The following is a 23703-nucleotide window of genomic DNA, read 5'->3' on the forward strand; positions in this document are numbered from 1 at the left end:
AGGGCGCACTGGCAGCAGTATTTCATTAAAATGTATTTACATTTTTAAACACTTTGCTGATGCTGTGTGTTGGAAAAAAAGAAACAGATAGTGTTGGACTTAAATAATTATGTACGGATGTTAAGAGACACGTGCTTCTTCCAAATACCGGCAAACACATATAGCACTGAGTTTTTAAATGCCGTGCTCAGAGTGCAGATTTTCCTAAACATCCAGTTATAAAGTTACATATGCTGTGGTTTAATACCATGGTCACTGCAGTAGTCAGGTAGATTGGTGTTGATAGAACATACAAGAACGAAAAAGCAAAAAAAAAGGGAGATAAGGACATATGAAACTGGGATAGAAGATGCTTTTGCAGCTGGCTGTGGCGTAGGGAGGATTGTACGAACAGGATCCACAGAATGGCCAGAATCATAGGTAGAAATACAATAGTGTCAAGAAGTGTCAACATGGAAGCCACACAAGAATGATGACATTTATGGAATAGTATCCTTGAGTTACCATAGTCCCAAAAAATGTGAAAGTTCATTTGGGTGGAGCATCAAAACGAAGGGGATCATGAATGGCTAGGAATGGAGAATAACAAACAGAAGGGGAATTTAAAGAATCCCCCCACTCACAGCTACTGGTGCCAAGAATGCCAAAGTAACAGAAGATCAGTGTAATGTAGATGAAAAGAAGTGTTAAGGAAACCTTTGGGTGGAAAAGCATTCGTCACTTTTGATTCATAAACCTGGGCAATGGGAATCATGTTGAAAATATCAAGGGATAAAGTTCATAAGAGGAGGTTCATAAGAAGAGGTTCATTAGAACCGGTTTCTTTCCACAAGATGGCAGGGATACCTGCCCCCCCCCGCCCCCCCCATAAAGTGCCACAGCAGAAGTACAGGGTGGTTTATATCCTGGAGGACCAAGCCTGCATCCTGATTACTTCACTTGCGTTACTCTGTTTGAGCTCAGACAAAGAGAGCAGGCTGGGAGAAGCATGGTGTATGCTAAGGTTTGATGCACCCCTGTGCTTGGAAGGACCCGAAAGGAAGAGTCCATTAAGGAATTCGCGCGCACTGACCTAATGCACAACTCTCGCAAGAGGATGCCGGGTCAGCACTAGCGCAGGAGCGTGAAGTGCAGCAAGCCAGCCTGGCCCATCTTCAGAGGAATGTCACTTTCTTGCTGACTCTGGTGTTCACTGAAAATGAATACAGCGGTTTCCATGGCGACACTCACGTCACATGACTCCTGCGCGTCCTCTGAATTGAAATTCATTATAGTAAGACGAAGCACTGGCTCTTTGCTGCAGTCTGCCAAGTCACACAGTGTTTGGAGTTACAGGCAGGAGTAGCCAAGGAAACAGTTATCCTTAAATGAGCAATTGCTTTACACCACTTCACTAGCTCAGTGCTAGGTGCAGCAGCCGACCTACGACAGCGGTTTACACAGTTCCACTGGGCAACTAAGAGAGGTGCCTGGAACCTTGACACATCCCCAAGTTTCATGATCCCATCTTTCTAATGGGCTACAGAAGAGTGACTGCTATGCAGATTTCCATTGACGAAGTATTTGGGATCCAACTTTTAGGAGGCCAATATTGCCCCAGTTTCAAAAGAGAAGCACAAGGCTACACGAAGGATTCCCTACTGAAGAACAATATTTTTGTTGTTCAACAAAGTCAAAAACAAGTGCATATGATATATTTTCAATGCACCACATTCAATGTATACAAATACAAAAAAGAACATAATCAGACTAATCACTCCAGAGTCGCTTATTCTGTATCTTTAAGGTGCTCGAATCTGTTGTGTGACTGCAACGAGCAAAACTTCCGTTATAATCCTGCTGTTCCTATGATACAAACTTCACTCAAACTCAAGACCCACGACACAACCACAAACATCAGTGTATCACAATAAGTCCTTTCCACGCTCATTCAAAGTTCAAGCATTACTCTATTAGTGGCTATCTGTGTACTTCAATAGCACTGCCCACCAAACAATGCCACTACACTCCATCATTCCATCTGTATCTGCCCTTTCCTAATCAGAACAGTCAGTACCATTACGCCCCAGTGTGCACAAGCCAAAAAAGTCATTTAGTTGTCACAGCAGTACTTCTCCACAACACACCTGCATGCGTGTTTGAACCACAGAGACAGCAAAACCCTAACACACCCCTTCCTACACAATCCACAATACGCTATCTACCTCAACAACAATTGCCATTTAGAAAACACTTCACAATGGCCAAGCAATAAACCAACCAGTCAGCTTATCAGAAAAAATGTAAAGTCCTTTGCCACACCCATCCATGCACAACACTACAAAGAACTCCTACATCAAACACATTTTACATTCACATTAACCATCACAGGCCAAATACAAGTACAATAAACAGTTAATCATAGATTGACTAAAGTTACAGCCAAACTTTTTTTCAAACAATTGTTTGATGGAATACCCAGAAGTGGCGTAATGTGCTCACAGATCTCACCAAACTCAACCTGAAGGAACACATTGCCAACACAACAAAGACAGGCTGGTGCCAGGTCGCTCTTCTAGGTTAAACTATTTGTTTGAGAAACTGACTATCATACTATAGCCGTGCTTCACAGCCTCTCAGACTCCACACTGGTACTCGTTAAGGGCATACTAAATGCCAGAGCACATCTCATACAGAGCCTGAAGAAATAGGACTTCATTGGGTCCCACTGCCTGCCTTCATCATATTCAAAACTATCTGCATCATTTACAAAACCATCATGACTAGCACCCCGCTTATCTTACAGTCAAACAAGCGCACCAGCTCTGATGGTTCTCAGTACACTGACAGCCAGGAAACCAACAGACTGTAGACCAACTAGACAAAAACAAGGCAGCAGGCCTTATCCAGCTATGCACCCAGGAACTGGCACAACATACCTTTCTCCATTAGGACCACCCCAATGCTTCCCCAGTTTAAGAAAAAAGTTGAAAATATTTCTCTTTTGTGGACTGTTATTGTGTTGTGGTGTACAGTTCTTTAATTAGCCACCTCTCCTATGGCTCTTTGAGATTATGCTGGTCTTTGACCCTGTACAGCACTCCTCTGCCTTTTGGATAGGTTGAGACAACAGAAACACCACATACATACATGAGATGTTTTATTTGTGAGCTTGGCTGATAAGACTGATCTTTGTGCAGCCTTCAGGCGCAGATTAAAATGTTAGCTGACTGGTCTGAATGGTGCAGTAAGCTAAATTCAGCACGGCAGCCTAGAATGTTCAGTCGGAGTAAGATGAACGCAGTACAAATGGTATTAATTTTTTTATCAATGGCCAATACAGGTTATGTTGAAATTGACGGCAGGTCCAGCTTTCCAGGCATACTACTGGAATATTTGTGCATTACATTTTTGCATGAATGAATATGCATGCACATGTTCTTACATGCAAAAAAGAGCAAGAACATAAGCACTTCCTAACTTTTTTATTTTATTTACTTATGCCTTCGACAAGAATAAACCTCTGACCTTTTCCAAGGTGGGGTGAGGTTGGAGAGAAGTTTGTGAATAAACACAAGTGCAGAGGTTTATTGGTCTATGAATATGTGCGAGGCTTTCCCACCCTAGAACACCCTCCAGCTACCCGCAGGAGTAGATTTTCTAACACAGAAACCTCTGTGTTGCTGAATAAGTTAAAAAGTGCAAATCCACATTTCCTGAAATGGGAACGTTTTCAATCACTCGTAAATCAGTATTTTTCCGCAGTTAACGCTGATATATGCGAGCATGTCGTTTTTATACGAGGTCAAAAGCTGTCCACGATAGGTTTACAAGTAGTTTGTTAACGTTACTACGAAAAAGGAACAGTTTTGAATAAACTAGCCATTTTTTTTTTGCATTTCTCTGTCGCTTGCAAAGCGACCCCCCGCCCCCCCCCCCCCCCCCCCATACGTAGCTCTAGCGTTCTGCAGACCGAATCAATGTCTCATTACAATATCGTCAAAATGAACAACCATCCAAGCTCCGGCATTAACAAAGAAAAGACCCGGCGCACAGGAGGGGGTCCGGCTCAGGCAGCGGATGATTTCAGAATACAGAAGTCTAAAGTGAAAAAAACACAAGCGACAGGAGGAAGAACACGAATACAAATGTACATGTGAAAAACACGACGGAGAACATTGGCAGCTTGAACACGTGAAAGCCAAATTACTGGAGGTACAGAACAGCAAATGCAAAACACGTCACCATTATAGTTAAATGCCCAAAGCGGCACCCTGTGTTATTTAAAAAATGTGACTAAAGTAAGAGGTCACCGAAGTGCATTTTGGGGAAGAATGCATATCTCTGATGATAATTTAGGCAATAATTCACTCTAGAGCCACATAGTGTGTGCATTTGTTTTTAATACTTCCAAGGCAATATTATGATAATAAAGTTTGTTGCAGGTATGCCTCAGGCATCCTTTGAATTATGTACTGCTAGGATACCTTCAAAAATCTCAAAGTGTGCCCTGAAAGAGATCAGATTGAAGCCTGTAATTGAAAACTCTATATTGAAGCATGCCTTCAGGATTTCCTGAAGGGTGAAAGTTTTATAGTAAAAAATGCTGGTGCTGCCTAGACAACTGGACTTGTAGAGGACCCCTTCCTTGGATTTAAATACGGCAATTTTAGGGAAGTTGGGGGAATCTCTCTTTCTCCCTACCTTTGATTATGAACATCAATATGCACCATTCCAGACAATTTTTGACTTTGGCAGGCACAAAACTTTACATGTATGCTGATGATACACAACTAATATTTGGATTCAAACAAGATTCTTCTCATGTTCCATCTGTATCCAATACCCTTCATCTGGTATACTGGTGGATTCACAGAACGTTCTTGTATTCAATCCATTCAAGACCGATCTCCTGACTCTGCCTGATGCTATGAAGCGGGAGGGCCTCTCCTGGCCTTCTGTAATGAACCCATGTCCTGCTGCTTCTACTCAAGTTCTTAATCTGAGCATTTGCTATGATCTAAATTTAGTGTTTGGATCATATTCCATTAAAACAGCAACCAGTTGTTTCTATTATCTTAAAACAATCTTAAATATTATTTTCTGCATGGTAATTGTCAGGAAGTTGCTGTGGTAAATGTGATAATCTCATCTCCTATAGACTTTGCCAATGTCATTTTCTAGTCACCTGCTGGAAAAATCTAAAGCATCTACAACTGGTCCAAAATGTGGCAGTCGGCTTGGTAACTAGAACCTACAAACAACATCACATCTCCCCCATCCTGAGGCAATTACGTTGACTTGCTGTATGTCAAGCAATCAACTTTGAATTAATGATGATCAGTCACCATGCAATGTATCAACAGTTCCTCCAATTTATAGCTGAAAACTTTGAGTGGCAGAAAGTCTCTCGACTTTTGGGATTGGTTTTTGCTAAATATGCCCGGAGCTAGGACTGCTTCTGTGGCAACCATTCATTTTTGGTTTCCACAGCAAAAATATGGAACATGCTACTGTAGTATTCCATGTTAGTGCACCATTCCTTCTCAGAATTGTTATTGTACATTCCTGGCTTAACATTCTATCTGTACTAGCTGGTCAGTTCCTACTGGTGTTATGCTGGAGGTGGTTGTTAAGCTGTCTTCTCAGAAGAAACTACTTCCAACTTCTCTCTGGTTCCTTGGACTAATTACTACATAAATTTGGCGACGAACGGGATTCACTACCCAGCTTCAAGAGAAGAATTTCCACCTTTAAAGACATTTCTTGGAAAAATTCTGAAAACCTGACAGCGTTCGCCTTTACAGCTAAAAAGTTACCAGGTATTTTTTTTTCTTCTTATTCTCATGTGTGTAAGATTGCACCAGCGGCTGTCTACTATGTTAAGTGCCTTGATTGCACCAGCGGGAGTTTTATTCTAATTTTCTCTGCACCGCATTCCTTAATGCGTTTTATTTAAGGATCTTCATTGTTTAACTGTCGAGCGCGTTTGTTGGAGTGCGCTTCATTTACCACTCTTCCGTGTCACTTCGACCTATGTGGTTTTATAACATTTGACTTTGTTGCTGAGTGGCCTCGCTAGTCTTTCCCGTGTCACTTCGACCTATGTGGTTTTATAACATTTGACTTTGTTGCTGAGTGGCCTCGCTAGTCTTTCCCCAGCGCGCGCTATTCATGCTGTTGTCTCTACTCAGCATCTTTCAAGAAATAACAAAGATAGACTTACCAACGCGCGCCTGCCTCGCACTGTTCCCGTGTCTTCTCCGAACGAAGGAAGGAACATTTCATACGTCATTCCGACGTCACCACGCATCACGCTACAACGTGTGCGTCTCAGCGGCCATTTTGTTTGTGATTATTTCTCCGTTTCCATGACTACGGAACTACGATCTCGTTTTAAAAGTATTTCTCCATAATTACTTCACCGTTTTCGCTCGTTTTCACTGTTCCTAACCTCCACTCCTCACAAGGACCACGCTATTGACATTTAATTAACTTTTCTCATTTTTTTTTTACATAAAAAAAAAAGAAGAACAAACTTTGAAAACTTCACTGTGGATGTTCCTGTTTCCTTTTTCCATTCTTCACTACAAGACAACGGTGACTACTTTTTTTGTTTTGGTATATTTCTACTAATCCTATTTTGTCATTTACCTTAACTTAAGTACCTTTTAGCTTATAATGTCTAATAACATTATTTCTCCTGCACACTTTTTACCCACTGCCGGAGATCCAAAGGTAGAATGGGATCTTTGGTATCCCACATTCCTTGCTTATGTTGATGTCATTGAAGAAGATGGCTGTTCTCCGAAAAGGAAGTTAGCATTATTAAAAAACTGTTTAGGCGGTGCAGGACTTAAAGAATTGGAAAACTTACCTCCCATTGAAAATGTTGGTTCTGGTGATGTAAATGTATTTGATATAGTTATAAAACAACTTAGTACTAGATTTGGAAGAAGGATCAACATTGTTATGGAAAGATTTAAATTTTACTCTCGAATACAAAAGGATGATGAATCCATAGAAAATTACGTAGCTGCTTTACGCACTTTAGCTGGATCCTGTGCTTTTGAAACTATAAATTTTGACCAGGTCCTTAGAGATCAAATTATGATGCGCACTAAAAGTAAAAAAATTCAAGAACGTCTCTGGATGGGGACTGATTCTTCTCTCAGTGCTGTTTTGAACATTGCAAAGGGCATCGAACAGTCTGAACTATTTGTAAACGAAATTAGAAACCAGGATGTTAAAAGTAAAGTGGTCATTCCTGAAGTTTCTTTGGTCAAAAACGTCAATAATTTTAAGAAAACTCCCGTTCCTTTTAGAAAAGATTTTGCAGGAAGGGAGAATAGATTTCCTATTAGGAAAAGCCAAATTATTTGTTATAGATGTGGAGCAAATGACCATGTAGGCAATTATAGAGGTTGTCCCGCGTGGAACAAAATTTGTGTCAAGTGTAAAAAATCCGGGCATTTCAGTAAAATGTGTAAGTCTTCTCAAAAAGTTAACTTTTTGTCCTATGAAGATTGTGAAGATGTCGAACAACCTTCCGAAATTAACACATTGTTATGTGTAAGTGATACAAAATGTGAAGGGTTTCCCTCTGATATCATCAGTATTAATGGCAAGGATATTTCTATGCTAATAGATTCCTGTGCTTGGTACACTTTAATTGGCAAAAATGTTTTTGATCGCTACTGGCCTTCTACTAAGTTACTACCACCTGACGTACATCCAGGTGGGTACACTGGTAAGAAGATTGATATGGAAGGTTACATGTGGGCAGACATCAAATTCAAAGACAGGACCATTAAAGGGAAAGTTTATGTTTCATCTAAGGGGGCATCTCTATTATGTTGGCCTCACCAACATGACCTTGGCATTAAGCTTGACCCAAATGCATCTCCCTCTGTCTATGTTGTTCCTCCTGAAAATGATTTCATTCTTCAGTTGAAGCAAACATTTTCATCTATTTTTTCTGACAGTTTGGGAACCTTCACAAATTTCAAACACCGCATAATACTTAAAGATTCGGCTATTCCCATCCGACACAGAGTAAGGAACGTTCCTTTAGCCTACCGTGAAAAATTAAAGGGAATTTTAGCAGACTTAGTTGACAAGAAAATCATTGAGCCAGTAGAATCCTCTCCGTGGGTTTCGCCAGTAGTTTTGTCCCTCAAAAGTAATGGCGAACTCCGTCTATGTGTTGACCTTCGGAGTCTAAACAAGGAAATTTGGATTGATAGACACCCCTTGCCCCATATCCATGAACTCATTTCCACTTTATCAGGAGCTACTGTTTTCTCAACTCTAGATCTAACTAGTGCATACCACCAAGTGCTACTCCATGAAGAGTCAAAGTTTTTGACGACATTCATTACGCCTGAAGGCATGTTCCAGTATTGCAGGATGCCTTTCGGCCTAGCCAGTGCGGCTTCGGTCTTCCAAAGACTAATGAAGACCGTTCTAGAGGGTTGTCTTGGTGCCATCGCCTTTCAAGACGATATCCTTATTTACGGGAAAAGTTATGAAGAACATGATGTTAATTTAGAAAATGTTTTAAAATGTGTCCAAGAGAAAGGTCTAACTTTAAAATTATCAAAATGCAAATTTAGGCAAAACAAGGTCGAATACCTGGGTCACGAAATATCCTCAGAAGGTATCAAGCCCAAATTCAATCATATACAGAGTATTTTAAAGGCACCAGCACCGTTGAACAAAGAACAACTTGTGTCCTTTCTGGGCTTAACTGAATTCTATAGCAAATTTGTTCAGGGTTATGCTTCAAAGGTACATCCGCTAAGATCCCTATTAAAGAAAGACACAAAGTTTGTTTGGAGCCACGAACAACAACTGGCTTTCGATTTGATGAAACAAGAAGTAGCAAATGCTCCTTTTCTTAAGCCATTTACTTTGGGTAATGAATGCATAGTTTGTGTGGACGCAAGCAATGTAGGTTTGGGTGCTGTCTTAATCCAGAAAGACAAAGGGGATGAATGTGTAGTCTCATATGCTTCTAGGACACTACGTGGTGCTGAATATAACTATTCTACAATAGAAAAGGAACTCTTAGCATGCACTTGGGCCTGTGAACATTTTAGGCAATTTATTTGGGGAACCAGATTCCGTTTAAGAACTGATCATAAGCCCTTGATAAACATGCTGGCAGCTGGTGGTGGTAGAACGTTAACTGCACGTTTAGCCCGTCTTGCAGCAAAACTACAAGAATTTCAGTGTGTTGTAGAGTATATCCCTGGTCGTCTTAATGTACACGCTGATTGTATGTCCAGGTTACCGTTAATCAACGCTATTTGGTGTGAACAGTGTGATTCTGATGTTGTGTTCAACATCGATGATGTTAATGAATGTGCCATTTCTGCTTCTGCTGATGGCATATCTGAGGCTGTTTGGAGAGAAGCCATGACCAAGGACACTTGTTTATCAAGTGTGGTGGATTATTTGCAACATGGTTGGCCTCAAGAGAGGTATCTTTCTGGCGACATTCTCTCATTTTTTAAAATTCAGGACGAACTTATGTTTGACCAAGGTTTTGTAATCAGAGGTGACAAGATCATCCCTCCCTTTACTTTGAGAGAAAGAATTGTTTCTATGGCACATGAGGGCCACATGGGCATGTCCAGCACCAAGAGGCGTATCCGTGAATTCTACTGGTGGCCTGGGATTGATAGGATGGTGGATAAGTGGGTCAGTTCCTGCTCCCCGTGTGCCAAAAGCGACAAGACCGTCAAACCTTTGTCTACGAGTGTTTCTCCTATCGAATTTGTAGCTTGTCCTTGGAAAAAATTAGGCATTGACATTATTGGTCCCCTATCTTTGTCTCCCAATAAGGAGATATTTGCTTTAGTGCTTATCGACTATTTTTCTAAGTGGCCTGAACTTAAAGTTGTGGATAAGGTTGGTTCTACACAGGTTATTCAGTTTCTGGATGAAGTTTTTTGCAAGGAAGGAATACCAGCCGAAATTGTGTCAGACAATGGGCCACAATTTGTGAGTAGGGAATTTGAATCCTTTCTTGATAGGTGTGGTATTGTGCATAAGAGGGTGTCCAATTATAACCCTCAGGCCAATGGTCAAACGGAACGCTTTAATAAGGTCATCAAGGAATCTATCCAACTGGCCATTAAGAGTAACCTTGATTGGAAGAAATCCTTACGTGCTATGCTTTTGTCTTACCGAACCTCTCCCAATTCCGTCACAGGTCTATCCCCTTTTGAAATGCTCAGAGGTAGGAAACCTGGTTCCAAGCTTCTCCCTTGGTGGTTAAAATCCAAACTCCCATTCGAATCTTCTGTTGATTGTGATGAAGTCAAAGACAGGGTTTTGAAATATCAAGAGAAGATGAAAAACAGTTTTTTGTCTTTGAATAGCCAAAGTAACAAAATCAAAGTTGGCGATTTTGTACGAGTCAAGTTTGGAAGGTCTGTTGGGAACAAATGGAACAAATGGTCCGATCCTTGTAGGGTGATTGAAATTTTCTCTAAAGCCATTCGTGTTGAGGGGGGGAAGGTATGGAATTTCAGGAGAGTGTCTCTATGCAAAAATCCCAGCTTGGAAGATAACAGTCTGTGTCCTTCTATCTCTGTACCTGGATATCCCATTGTTGAAGATGACACTTCTTATTCTGCCATGGTTGACACCTTTGTACCGGAGAGTCCGGTTCCCAATGTTCCTGCATATGTTCCTCCTCCTCAATCTTCCCCGTGTGCTGATGATTGTGTCGTTAATAATTCAGATGTTCTAGAGACTGTTCCTGTTTCCCTAAGTTCTGCTCCCAAACACAGTGTTGTTCCTCACACTGTACAGAGGAAAAGTTCTTGTGTCAAGCAATTACCTGTAAAGTTACATGATTACTTATGTTGAATTTCTTTTTTTTTCTTTTTTATTTTTTATTTTTTAGGGGGGAAGGTGTGTAGTATTCCATGTTAGTGCACCATTCCTTCTCAGAATTGTTATTGTACATTCCTGGCTTAACATTCTATCTGTACTAGCTGGTCAGTTCCTACTGGTGTTATGCTGGAGGTGGTTGTTAAGCTGTCTTCTCAGAAGAAACTACTTCCAACTTCTCTCTGGTTCCTTGGACTAATTACTACAGCTACCTCTTTTTTGAGGGCAGAATCAGCTATTGTTCACCTCAGACAACAATTGAAAAGTTTCGTATTTCTAGAGTAATTTAGCAGCCTCAACCAGTCTAATTATAGGTTTTTTGGCGCAAAGAATCTTAGATATACAAGCTTTAAGAATGTTTTTTTTACATAAGATAAAATAACCGTTAGTGGCTCTTAGGAATGGATATGCTGATAATCGCTGATGAATGGGTGCTTGCAAAACACCTACTTTGCAATATGGGCAAAAGAGGGTCACGCTGGATTTGAAATTTAAATATCAGGTATGACTTGCTTTCAACTCCATGAACTGTCCGCAGTTTATGGACTTCTACAAAGTCCTTCTTTCTCTCTGCTCTTGCAGAAATGTCAGACACTTTGGAATACACAGACATAAAACTCACACCCCTTTATAGATGCAGACCTTTTAACTGAATGTTTTCAGAAGTAATGGAGATTGTGCCTTTTAGACCCAGACACCAGAGTAAAGAAGATCACTGAGAGGTGGATTGTTCAGAAAGAGGCAAAAAATGTGAGGAATGGAATGCCTGAATGATTCTCTGCCACTGATAATTGCTTAGGGCTGCATCCTAGTCCATCATTTGTTGCCCATTAGGCCAGACTAGACAGATTATTACCCCTATACAAAATCAGACTTGGTGCTTCTGCAATTGGAACAGATCAGCCCAATCTTTCAGGCATTTTAGAAAAATATGAGGAATAGCTTTATTCCGTACTTTTATCTGGTGAGACTGAAAAGGCCATAAAGGGTTATGTGTTTCTCAATGGCAATGATTTGAAAAGCCGCAGTTTTATCACATAGTCTGTACTGATTTTGAGCAGACATACTATTACCAACAACCTACAGTGTCCTAATGGTCTAGCCAACTGTTGTCCTATTTAGTTTCATACATCCACAAGTTGCAGAACCTCCATTGCCACAGGTGGTTGTCCACAATGTTCTACTTACTGTCTAACAACACCAAAAAGGAGTTTTGGAGATTCACAAAGTCCACATTGTCTTTACAAAATGCAGTCTTTGTTTTTGTGCAGGCCCAAAGCTTTCATGTACATGCTGTGTTGGGTAGACATCATACACTGTCCCAATGAGATGAAGAGGAGCAAGTGGCCTGTTCTCGTGGTTAGTTATTAGGATACAATTCTGTACTACTTAGAGGAGTATTCTATTCAACACTTACTTCTATGATTAACAGGTTCTAATAACTCTTTACAGTTCGCAGTTAAACGTGATAAATTGTGGTTACCCAATACCAAATATCTATTGTATCATGCTGTTATAAATGCCTGTATGTCTTCAAAGGCAACCATCTTGTTTCAGAGTATGGGGCCACATGTACAATGATTTCTTTTTGCGACTCACAATTTGTGAATTTTAGCAATGCGCAAAAGGTGTGTCTCAGACACATTTGCGATTACCAATGGGGTCACAAATGACCTGCCTAATCAATATTCAGTGGTTAATTTGAGCTGGTGGTTTATGGTGCTCAGCACCAGCACTTAATCATCAACACTGGTGCTTTTCATGAGCACCAGTTAAGGACACATTAATTTATGAAGAGATGAAGTGATTTGCCCAGAATCACAGGATGTTAAGCCGAAAGCAAGACTCGAACCTGGTTATTCAGCTCCCGAGTCGGCAGCTCTGGCCATTACGCCACACCCTCTCCACACTTTCATGGCTAGTAGGTGGATCTGTTTTAGGTGGCTCTAACAGGAGAAATGTGTTGGTGTAAGCTGCCTCGCAACGAGAGCCCTGCATGTATTGTTTTTTTTTTACAAATTAACAACTGTCAATATTCATTAGGCAGGTCGCAACTTGCGAACTATTGGAAATAGGCAATTACACAGGGATGGTGGCCTGCTGGGGAAAACAGACCCATAGGTCTGTTTGCTTTTCTGCAGCCTGTTTTTCTTATAGGAAAAGGGGATGCATATCAAAAACAAAAAATAAAACGTTTGTTTTGATTTTTCATAGTAGGCAGTGGCTCATGAAACCACTGCCTGTTCTTAAAAAAGTTTTTGCTGCCAATCACAAAGGGGAAGGGGTCTCGTGGGAACCCTTTCCCATTTGCGACTGGCTTACCACCTACTGGAAGTAGGCGGTAAACTGCAATTGTTTTGCGACCGCATTCAGGTCGCAAAACAATCGTACATCCCCTTGTGACTCGCTATTAGGAAGGGACACCTTTGCCAAGCCCCTTCCTAATAGCAACTCGCAAACTCTATTCTGTGAGTTGTTAGCAGGTTGCCGACTCCCCAAAAAGAGTTGGTACATGCTACAAACCTTTATAGTGGCCGCAAACTGCCAGAATCTCAGTTTGTGACTGCTAAAAACGGTAATATCTGTGACCCATGGTTTTTAGTATTAGTTAAATAATTTGAGTTTTATTCCTATTGGATATTTAATGCACATTGTGCTATTTATTACTCCTTAAAGAACAAGTTTGTCTCTCTATTTAAAAATTACTCAGCTTTCTTCTTTTTAATCTATCCTGACTTTTCTTTTTCTTCCTTTCTCTAAGCCATGTTTAACCTTACCTAGCTATGAATTATGTCTTGTACAGCCTTTATGTAACTAATTCGTTTTCTTTCTGAAAACGGAGTTAATTCTTATTCTTTAAGATGTCTTCAAAAACAACAACAAAACTTTCCTGTATTGGCATATGTTATATTGCATTGTTTCACCTCTTTAATAAAACATTAAACTAAAAAAAATAATTACTTCTATTCTGAATTGACTTCTACTTACTATTACTATTACTTCTATTATGAATTTACACAGAGGTGTTTCAAGGCTGTCAACCAATGGCTTGAACAAAAGATGGAAAAAGACAATCAGCTTGTCTGAGGTGGGACGAGACAAGAGTCTAAATGAATGTGCGGCTGCCTGATCCTGTAAATTGTCCTCTATGTTTTCAGAACTTATGTTGATAAAGCCTTAAGAAGGACTCAGCCATGTCAAGCTGATCCAGGAAGGCAGGGAGTGGGGAATCACCGTCATCTGGCAAGTCAAGGAAAGGTTGAAACAGATTAATGAAGCAGTTTGTTCAGGACAAAGGGAATACATTAGAACAATGGTATATTTTTTTGTGCACTTTTTTTCTTTCCGTCTTTCATTACTACTGTGGAAGGATGTCTTAATTTAGAATGTTACGTGCTATTAGCCATCCATTGGTGACATGGTACTTTTTAAAATTTGTGAAAACCAATAAAGAGTTCCGATATAAAAAACAAAAAAAAAACATAAAAAAATACTACTGTGTATAATCTACTGGTGCCACAGAAGAGCAGTGTTTCAGCCTTCCAAACATTGGAAGTTTGTTTTAAGTTTGACTTGAAGTGGAATACCTTCTGAAGACTTGATCCGTAGTAAATCACAACAAGGTACCGTGCTGATGAGATGCAACAAAATCTCACAAGGATGGCGAATACCTGGATTTTAGAAAAGTGGTCTATCTCATTAGTTATATGTAGCAGGATTCTGATTTGGGCACAAAAACTTTCACCAATTGATCCGTAGACCTGTGGGAATCTCCTGCCAAATCATTCTTACTTGTAGTGCAGAGAGAAGGGAGAAGGTATCATGTCTTAAACTAAACTGAGCCAAGGGTGTATGGTTCATGCAGGTTTATTAAGGACCGCCAAATAAAGGAGCGAGATTTTGTAGATCCTGAAAGATGCATGGGTATGTAAATATAATTTCGCATTTTCCGAAAGTAAGACTCTGCAAAGTATTCAGCCATCACGGCTGCTTTTACCTCAGGTCCCTTTCGCTCCCTGGAGACGTCACGTCAGTATGCAGCAGCGGTATCTGCTTGCATCAGCACCTGTGAATGGCATGACCGGTTTCAAGGGCTCATTTCTCTCGCCTGCATTAGCTTGAAACGCCTTTCCATACCCCCGCTTGACGCATATAAAATTGAATGATGTGCCATTTTATTTTCCACTGATAACACTTTAAACTGAGATTAATCGAAGAGAAAATGATTATTTCAAGGGTGGGATTTTTTTATGTGCTGAACGGTAGGCATGCCTGCCAAGGGGCCATCCAATCACGAAAGTCACTTTGTAAACTTTGTGAAATTAGCAATACGTCTCCTCCCAAGGTTTGCAATGTCTAGGTTTTGCAGTCGCATTCTGTGCAGGCCATGGTGCGCCCATTACCACAAAAAACAGGCATATCCATTACCAGGGTTGGACTTCCTATAGAGCAATCTGCCAATGGCAGGAGGCCTAGTGTGACAGGGAAGTGTACGGGCGCTCTTTTTTGGCTGCTTGTGGGCCTGTTTTATGGTCTACTTGGCTGGTTAGGTCTCGCCTGTCGATGCGCATGCGCATCGAGCAAGCGAGACTATTGCGACTTATCCACTCTTTATCTACACTGCAAGGAATCGTGGCGATTCCTTGCAGTGCCCGTGACTTTTAAGGTCAATGCGCATGCGCATTGAGCTTATGGGCATGCGCATTGACCTTAAAAGCGCGTGCGCGTGCACGTCCGTCTTTGTTTACCCGCTCCGCCCCCTCCCGCCGTGTCGCATTTCTCCTCCCCCTCCCCTCTCTTCCTTCCGTCGGCTCCCCTTTTTCCACTCCCCTCCCCGGCCCCCCCCTTCACCACATCCAGATTGGCCCCTTGCTACCACATCACACCCCTCGTGACACACCACTTCCTGGTATTCAACTTTGTCGACCGGCTCCACAGTAACCCTGCCGAAGCAACAACGGCCCCTGGATTGACTCCATGAGAGCTCCTCTACTGACTCAGGTACACAGCCCGCCGTGTTCTTTTACCCCCCCTCTCCTCGACCGTCCTCCACCAGTCCTTATCCTTAGCCTTTCCCCTCCCTTTCCCCTGCCAGGTATTCTACCACAACGCGTGGAACGCCGGACTGCGAAGCACCTGACGTCCACGGATGTGGCACCGATCGCCCGCGCTGTGCCTCCCGCTTTATTCAGGTATTTACACGCTCCCCCAGCTCACCCGCCCGGCTTCACCAATGTTCCCTCGTCCCTCATTCCACTCCTTTATTCCCCCACTACAGATGTTGCCCATCCGACTGGAAGCACCTTAATTACTGATCTTCCGATCTACATTGTTTTTCCAGGTAACTCTGCCGCCTAAGCGCTTCATCTGGCCACTTCTCTTTCGCACTGCTCCGGTATGTCACCCCACCCGGTCCGACAACTTGGCCATGGTTTGAGCGCTTACTTCCAGATGCCGCCACACTGATACTATGCCTTACGCGAGTGAATCAGCCCCAGGATTTCGACATCCCTCCTCCTGCACTTTGACCTTACTAACCCACGGCTTTTGTACTGCCCATTCCTGGCCCCCACCTTGAAACTGTTCGTTGTCACCCTTAGTCTGACTTAATTGCACATCGCGAGTTCGGGTCCTTTGCCTCTCGCTATTCCGCCTCGGTATGTTCTTCTAGACTCACCTACCTGCCGGCTTCCTAGCCCATTACCATGACGTGATTGCAGACGTTGAGGCTACTCTCTTCATTCTGTTCTTCCCGCTTACTGCACAGCCACCGTGAGCTTCTTCGCCACTCTGTGTTTCACCCCTTCCCCCCACCTGGCCGCCCTTGCTCCCCTACCAATTGCCTACTCACCCAGATGCCCCAGAATTGACACACAACCTTATGTCCAGGCTCTTACTTCACCACCCTGGTAGTGTTCATGCCCCCTGCTCTCCCTCAACCCCTCACCCTCAAACCCTCACCCTCACTCACCCTCACTCACCCTCACTCACCCTCACTCACCCTCACTCACCCTCACTCACCCTTACCCACCCTCAACCCCTCACCCACCCTCAACCCCTCACTCACCCTCAACCCCTCACTCACCCTCAACCCCTCACTCACCCTCAACCCCTCACTCACCCTCAACCCCTCACTCACCCTCACTCACCCTCACTCACCCTCACTCACCCTCACTCACCCTCAACCCCTCACCCTCACCCACCCTCACTCACCCTCACTCACCCTCACTCACCCTCAACCCCTCACCCTCACCCACCCTCAACCCCTCACCCACCCTCAACCCCTCACCCTCACCCCCTCACCCACCCTCAACCCCTCACCCTCAACCCCTCACTCACCCTCACTCACCCTCAACCCCTCACTCACCCTCAACCCCTCACTCACCCTCACTCACCCTCACCCTCAACCCCTCAGCCTCACCCTCACTCACCCTCACCCTCAACCCCTCAGCCTCACCCTCACTCACCCTCACCCTCAACCCCTCAGCCTCACCCTCACTCACCCTCAACCCCTCACCCTCACTCACCCTCACTCACCCTCAACCTCATGCTAAAGATTTACAAAAAAAACCATAAACAATTCTAAAAGCACTAACTCTAATGCTGCGAGACATATTGCATTTCTAATGCTTGTTACTGTTGATTTCCCCGATATTAAAACAAACATTGTTTGCGGCAAGCTCAAATCTATGTAGTCTTTTATACCTTGTTAAACACTTGAACACAGTGTGTGTGAATTTACAAGTTCAGAACTGTCCTGCTTTGCAAATGTGTGCCACTGTTTTAGCTTTTCGATTTGTTAATGGGGGATCATTTTCTGTCCCTGTCTGACCCTGCACGTTATGCCACACATTCCTTATTAAGTAATGGCACAGTTGTGCCTTTCATAACAAAAATCATTTAAATTGTGCATTTATTAATGAGGACGTTTTAAAGAACAATGCTTGTCCTATTTACATTGCTTCAGAGCGCTAAAAGTCTTGAATAGAAAGTGGGTGGCTGTAGGGGTTGTAAGAATCTGATTCTTAAAGAAGAATTTTGTCTAATGTTCTTAAGTTGTGACCAGTGGCGGCTGGTAAAATATGAAAGTGGTGCGGTGTAAAAAATTGATGAAGCAATAGGCTCCTAAAATTAACGTACTTTTCCTGGAAACGACGATTTGCCTTTTCTTTTAGTCCTCAATCCTTGCGGGTAGCACAGATAGTGTCTCCTGTGTGGAGGCGGCAAAGAGCTGGGGCAGGTTATGTTAGAAAATAGAAACACAGCTAATCACTATGCGACTTTAAAATAAATAAATAAACCTGCTCGGTGATGGTCATGTTTTTTATACTACTACCCACACCACCCAAGCGCTATTATTCGCGGACTCATGACCTTGGGGGATTGCTTCTGTCATAGAGCCCGCCTCAGCCATTCAACGCTGCTTTCATGCTCTGCATTTCAACAACAAAGCTTGAAGAGTCTATTGGGATTGGCGGGGAGGGCCAACCCAGCGCTCCCTCACAGTACAGGGGGACTGGGTCTCTGTCTCCACAGCACTTTAAAACAGCACAGATTCAGAGGGTAAATGTATGCAGGTCAGGCTAGCCGCGCAGATGGTAACGGTCAGCTGGAAATGCCCACTTCATGTCATCAGGATGGATAATATCACATATTGCACTGTCACAGGGCCACGCCTCTTTCCCTTACAGTACTCCATGCACAGTACTGTGGCCTGTCCCTCACCAAACTAAACTCATCATGGCACTTAACAGTATACCTACAGTATCTGAGGGCGCACATTGATGGAGGGGCACCACCCTAACGCTCCCTAAGTGGAACCATCACTGATTCTGACCCATTTGTGCATAGGCAGCCCAGTTGTAGGCACTTTTAAAAGGTTCTGTTTTCAAAGGTTTTCTGAACCACATACAGTTTGGTTTAGCTCTTAGAGTTGGATTCAGACCATTCCATATCCTGGGGCTGGCAAAGATCTGCCTGTGTGCTTCTCCCATTTGAAGGCTCATTCAGCGCTAAAGTTTGCAGTTGAGTGACAAAGGTTCAAGGTTGTTGAATAGGAGGAGGATAAAGATTGCAAATTTACTGGGTGTTTAACCTAGTATTGTTTGTGGACAATGCAGAGGACTAAATGTAATCACTGCTTCTACCATTAGACATTGTAGGGCCTTAAGTGCTAGTTTGATGTGATTGCATTTGTAACGGTAGGCAATGCTTGATTCCTGAAATAAGTGAAGGGGTCCAAAGTTTTATTCAGAAGCCTATGATCGGTGCTGCTGAAGTTCAAGGTGCCAAATACCAAGACTGCGCTATCTTGATTCCATTTCAGTCCCCTTTAGTGCAGCACCACACACATTGTTTGCCTTTTTATCACTCTTGCTGGTTAATTTCCCTCCCTGCTTTCTTCCTTTGTCAATGTTTTTCCATCTTTATCTTAATCCTTCTTTTGTGTTTTCTCTCTCTTGCTCTGGATCAAAGTTTTGTGAAGAAAAATATTGGCAGGTCCGCAAAAATGAGTGATGGTGGGCCTCACCTGCAATCACTGGCTTAAATTAAGCACCAAGTTTCGGAATTTTCTGGTACCCTGCTTTTGCCTATTTTTATAGCCTGTCAATAACTTCCTTTAGGATCCTTGACTAAATGACACTACAGTAATCTGCTCTCTCATAAGCTCTATTTGAAGGCCATTTTTGAAAATGGCCTTTTTGCAGGGGCAGAAGAGTTTTGTGTAAAGTTCTTTGACCACCAAGTCGATTCAAAGAGCAAAAGTGAGTAGAGTCTTGAAAATTATTCTCAAATTACTTTCTTTTAGTTTAGAAGGGATAGTTTGAATGCCAGAGGGCACAACATCCGGATTCGTCCCTCCTGTCATCACAATTTCGGTTTCTGGTTTAATAAAGAGGAAACTCTTGCTTATCCAATCAAAGACATGAACCAAGAATATGGTGTGGTTTACTATGCTGTTCTCTAGTTTGACATGGGTTTAGGTGTTGTCACTGTTCACATGAAAATTCACCTGGTATTACTCAAGAAGTTGCATTGGCGGGCGCACACCAGTACTGAAGAGCAAGAAGGAGAGGTGACCTATGGGGTACACTACATGACACAAATAGGGAGGATGATCCCATTGACTTTACTGATTTTCTGAAGATTATTACAAAGTACTGAATTGATCCATGTCGACGTAGTGTAAGCTGCGGTGAGTTTTTTGTCTTCATCCATGCAGAAGGGGAAGAACTTCTCTAGTGTTGGCTACGGTAGATTCTGTACTGTAATTGGTCTTGAACATAGACTCATCATGGAAAAGGTGGTTCTTTTGTTTACATTTACCAAGAGATCCCGTAAGTCCCTTTTCGTGATTATGCTGGGATTAGTGTGGTTCGAGATTGGCCAGGAGTTTGCAAGGATCTACTGGTATGTTGATGCTTGTTTCAAGAGAGGATAGCATATTTTAGTGAGCTAAGAAAAACTCTTTAAAAAAGAGATGCATTTCTATAATGCATACATCACACTCATTTGCCTCTTGGTGCTTTATTTAAAGATGCTTTTTTTTATACAGTCTGTTTATCGGATATTTTCCAGCATTCCATGCATTAAATCGCATCAATAGTATGCATTTATATACGCGTTTATATATGGTGCTCCAGCAAGAAAGACTGCAACAGTGACTTAAACAATATAAATAGTCACACCAGGTAACGGTACATTAGCTGTGTTCGTCCTTCTTCATGGTCAATACACTACAAGGACTTAAATCTAATTTACTTCTAGATTCCGTTCCTCTCAGATATCCCCATCGGTATTTCCCTTTCTAGAAAACATGTCACCAGGGAAATAGTCAGTCTTGCCCTGGGGTGTTCAATGGCTGAGTGATTCTGTTACTCTCCCCACCCCCAAAGTTGCCCAGTATTCATTAAGAGCTCGAAACAGTCACAGCCCCTTTGGGAGTGCTCCTGTGTGTTTGAGGGAACAGATGCGAATATTACATACATTTATGGCACTGAGTTTATCAAACTTAGGAGGCTAAAAAACAGTGTAAACCTTTCTTTGATTCAAAGACGTCACCTACAGTCCAAACCTTTATCTGTGCTGTAGACACACAAGCAGCAAACACAATTCAACAAGTTATTTTTACTCATCTTGTGGAAGACCATTACCCAATTTTGCGACACCACAGTGGAATTTATGAAAGCAAAAGGCAGACTGCAAATGTGCTTTGTAAATCAATTGTGTCTAAAGCATTTAATTGTTAAGCAAGTCTTTCCAGGAATGTATCAACAGTGAGGCATGCAGGTAAGGTATGTGAGAAGTCCATATATAATAACTTTGCTTTGGGGAAAATATTTTTCTGTTAGATCCTTAACTTGCGATTGTCATTAAACCACCTCCTTTGGCAGATGTGGTTTAATGACAGTATTAACTTTGGAGTACCTGCATTTGACCCCCCCTACCCCCAGCCTTCCTCTCTTCCAAGTTCTATACTGAAGCAAAGGCAGGTGAATCAAACTGGGAGGTACCACTTTGTCCTATGTTGCATCTTGTTAGAATGACACTGCCTGGCCTCTGCAATGCAAGACTCTCAGGGTCTGGACCAGTTAACTTGAGCCAGATGGACTGGAGCTGGTCATAGATGGATTGAGACAATTGCTTTTGCGGTTGTCAGGAGAAAAGATGGATGCCCTTAGGAATCAGCCCTCGGACAAAATGTAGAAATGAAATTACAGGGAGAATCTGACCTGCAGTCGCAGAAACTGGCAACAGTGTCCACATCAGCATTTATCAAGTGACTCTGTACCTTTCTTCTTTAGCTAAGAAAAAAACAATCAACATAAATGATATATTTAGAGTTTGGGATCTGAACCCTTCAACTCTAACATCATGGTCCTGATTTCGGGTTTGGCTGATCGGGACAGAGTCTGCCCCGCCATCCTACCGCCAAACGTGTGGTCGGGCTGTCTGTCAGATTACGAGTATTTCTCGTGTCTGGCAGGTTTTTTTTTTTAACATTCCCATGGCGGGCCCTAAAAACGGGCACTGCTATGGGAACGCCCAAAACAGTAACGTTCATGCTAGAGAGCATTGCAGAGAAGTTCACACTGAGGTTTACTCCACTCAGTTTTGTGTGCCAAGTCCCTCTGACGCTTTGATGGGAAATGAAGTCACTGAGACCAGCTATCAAATGCACTTTTTGCCTAGGAACTCTAGGTGTAGGGTACAGTTAATATCGTACTTACATCGTGTGAAAGTGGCAGCTCTATATTGGAGATTATGTTTGCCTTTGTGGCATTGCCTATGTCCCTTCCCACACCACCAGAGCCTCTTGTTCCATTTGGTTTATTGTAGTGGTGACTTATGTAAGCCCCTTTTACGTTATTTTAACTGTGTACCGACTTGGACTGTTTTAATTACTGTGGAATTTTTCCTTACTGGACAGTGCCTATTTTATACCATACTTGCTTCATTTTGGTACTTTATTTATTGCTGAATATTCTATCACTAGAGAAAACAATCCTTGTTTGCTGGTTTACATGTGGCATAGAGCACGATTAAAAAAAGATGTATTCACTGTAAGAAGCCACAACTAGTCGTCTTTGCTGCATAGCTATGGATGTTTGAATTTAGGCGGGGAACTGGTTTACTGCCCATCTATGCATTTACCCATCCTCCGTGATATCCTCAGGTAGAATGGAAAGCTTACGAAATAGCAACAATGGGCAAATAACTGATTTACTGGGGAAGATGGTGTAAGAACAGCTATCTAGCAATTAGGTTGGGGTGGTAACTCTAAGATAAGATAGACAACTGATAGGATGGAGACATAGCTCATAGAAATTAGTAGATTACTAAACCAGATGGCGAGGTTTACAGAACTGCCCATGGTTCAGCGGACGGCCCATATAGACACACCTTGTACTAACTATATCATCTGCGTCTGAATATCCTGTCAATTCAACACACATCCCATTTAGGAAAAAGTTGCTGAAGATTTTCGTTTATTGGTAAATTGGAGCTAGAGCGAGTCCTCACCCAGATCAAATTATCATAAGAAGTTAGATCTCGTTTCCAGCATCTACTGTCCCTCCAGTACCGCTGGGTGGATGGTGGACAAAATGGTGTCAGAGGAGACACACCTCATTAAGGTGTGTTTTGTAGTGATATAGTGGGTGGAGGGGTGCTCTAGCCATATTCCTCTTGGCTTACCTTTTCTTCTCTGGGCATTTTGTTTCAATTTCTTCTCCTTACCATCTCTTGATACGGGGTGAAAATCAGTGAAAGGGCCTTTAAACGAGACTTTTCATTTGATGTGAGGTTTAAAAGGCCCATCCAGAGAATTGTAGGGCTTAAACCCCCAAAAATTAATCATCAAGTGGACATACTATAAACCTTTTACTTGAATTCTGGGTTTGGTGAAAGGAGCACCTTCCTGTGGATGGCTCCTTTAAGAACATTTTGCAGTAAAGAAGCCATTTCAGTTTACATCACTCTTTCTGCTCATCCTACGAACAACCAGGACTGACTGAGTGTGTTTTTGGCTCTAAAGAAGATCCCACTTTGTGGTCATTTTAAGTGCAGACAGGAAAAAGGCTTGGTTCCCCGAGGACCACCAAGTAGACAAACTGGTCCCAGTACTCAATCTCTAATGGGATCTCCTGTTTTGTGCACCAGAAGAGGGTTTTATAGACTGAAGCCCTGCTTTAAATTAGGGATGCACAGAGTGATGTCATACTTAGATGAGGCATACCCTTTTAAAGTAAAAAGAAATGGTACTGGAATAAGAGCTCAATGAATGCTCACACCTCGGCCCTGCTAATATTTCGTTAT

General features: G+C 42.3%; 1 protein-coding gene across 5 annotated transcripts in view; it reads right to left on the bottom strand.

Annotated features, from left to right (window-relative positions):
- MTCL1 (microtubule crosslinking factor 1) overlaps window positions 1–23703 on the bottom strand; it is a 511680-nt gene that overhangs the window by 93995 nt on the left and 393982 nt on the right. The gene's annotated exons all lie outside the window — the stretch shown is intronic.

The sequence above is a fragment of the Lissotriton vulgaris genome, chromosome 4_1, assembly GCF_964263255.1.
Source record: "Lissotriton vulgaris chromosome 4_1, aLisVul1.2, whole genome shotgun sequence".
In the NCBI taxonomy this organism is placed as follows: domain Eukaryota; kingdom Metazoa; phylum Chordata; class Amphibia; order Caudata; family Salamandridae; genus Lissotriton; species Lissotriton vulgaris.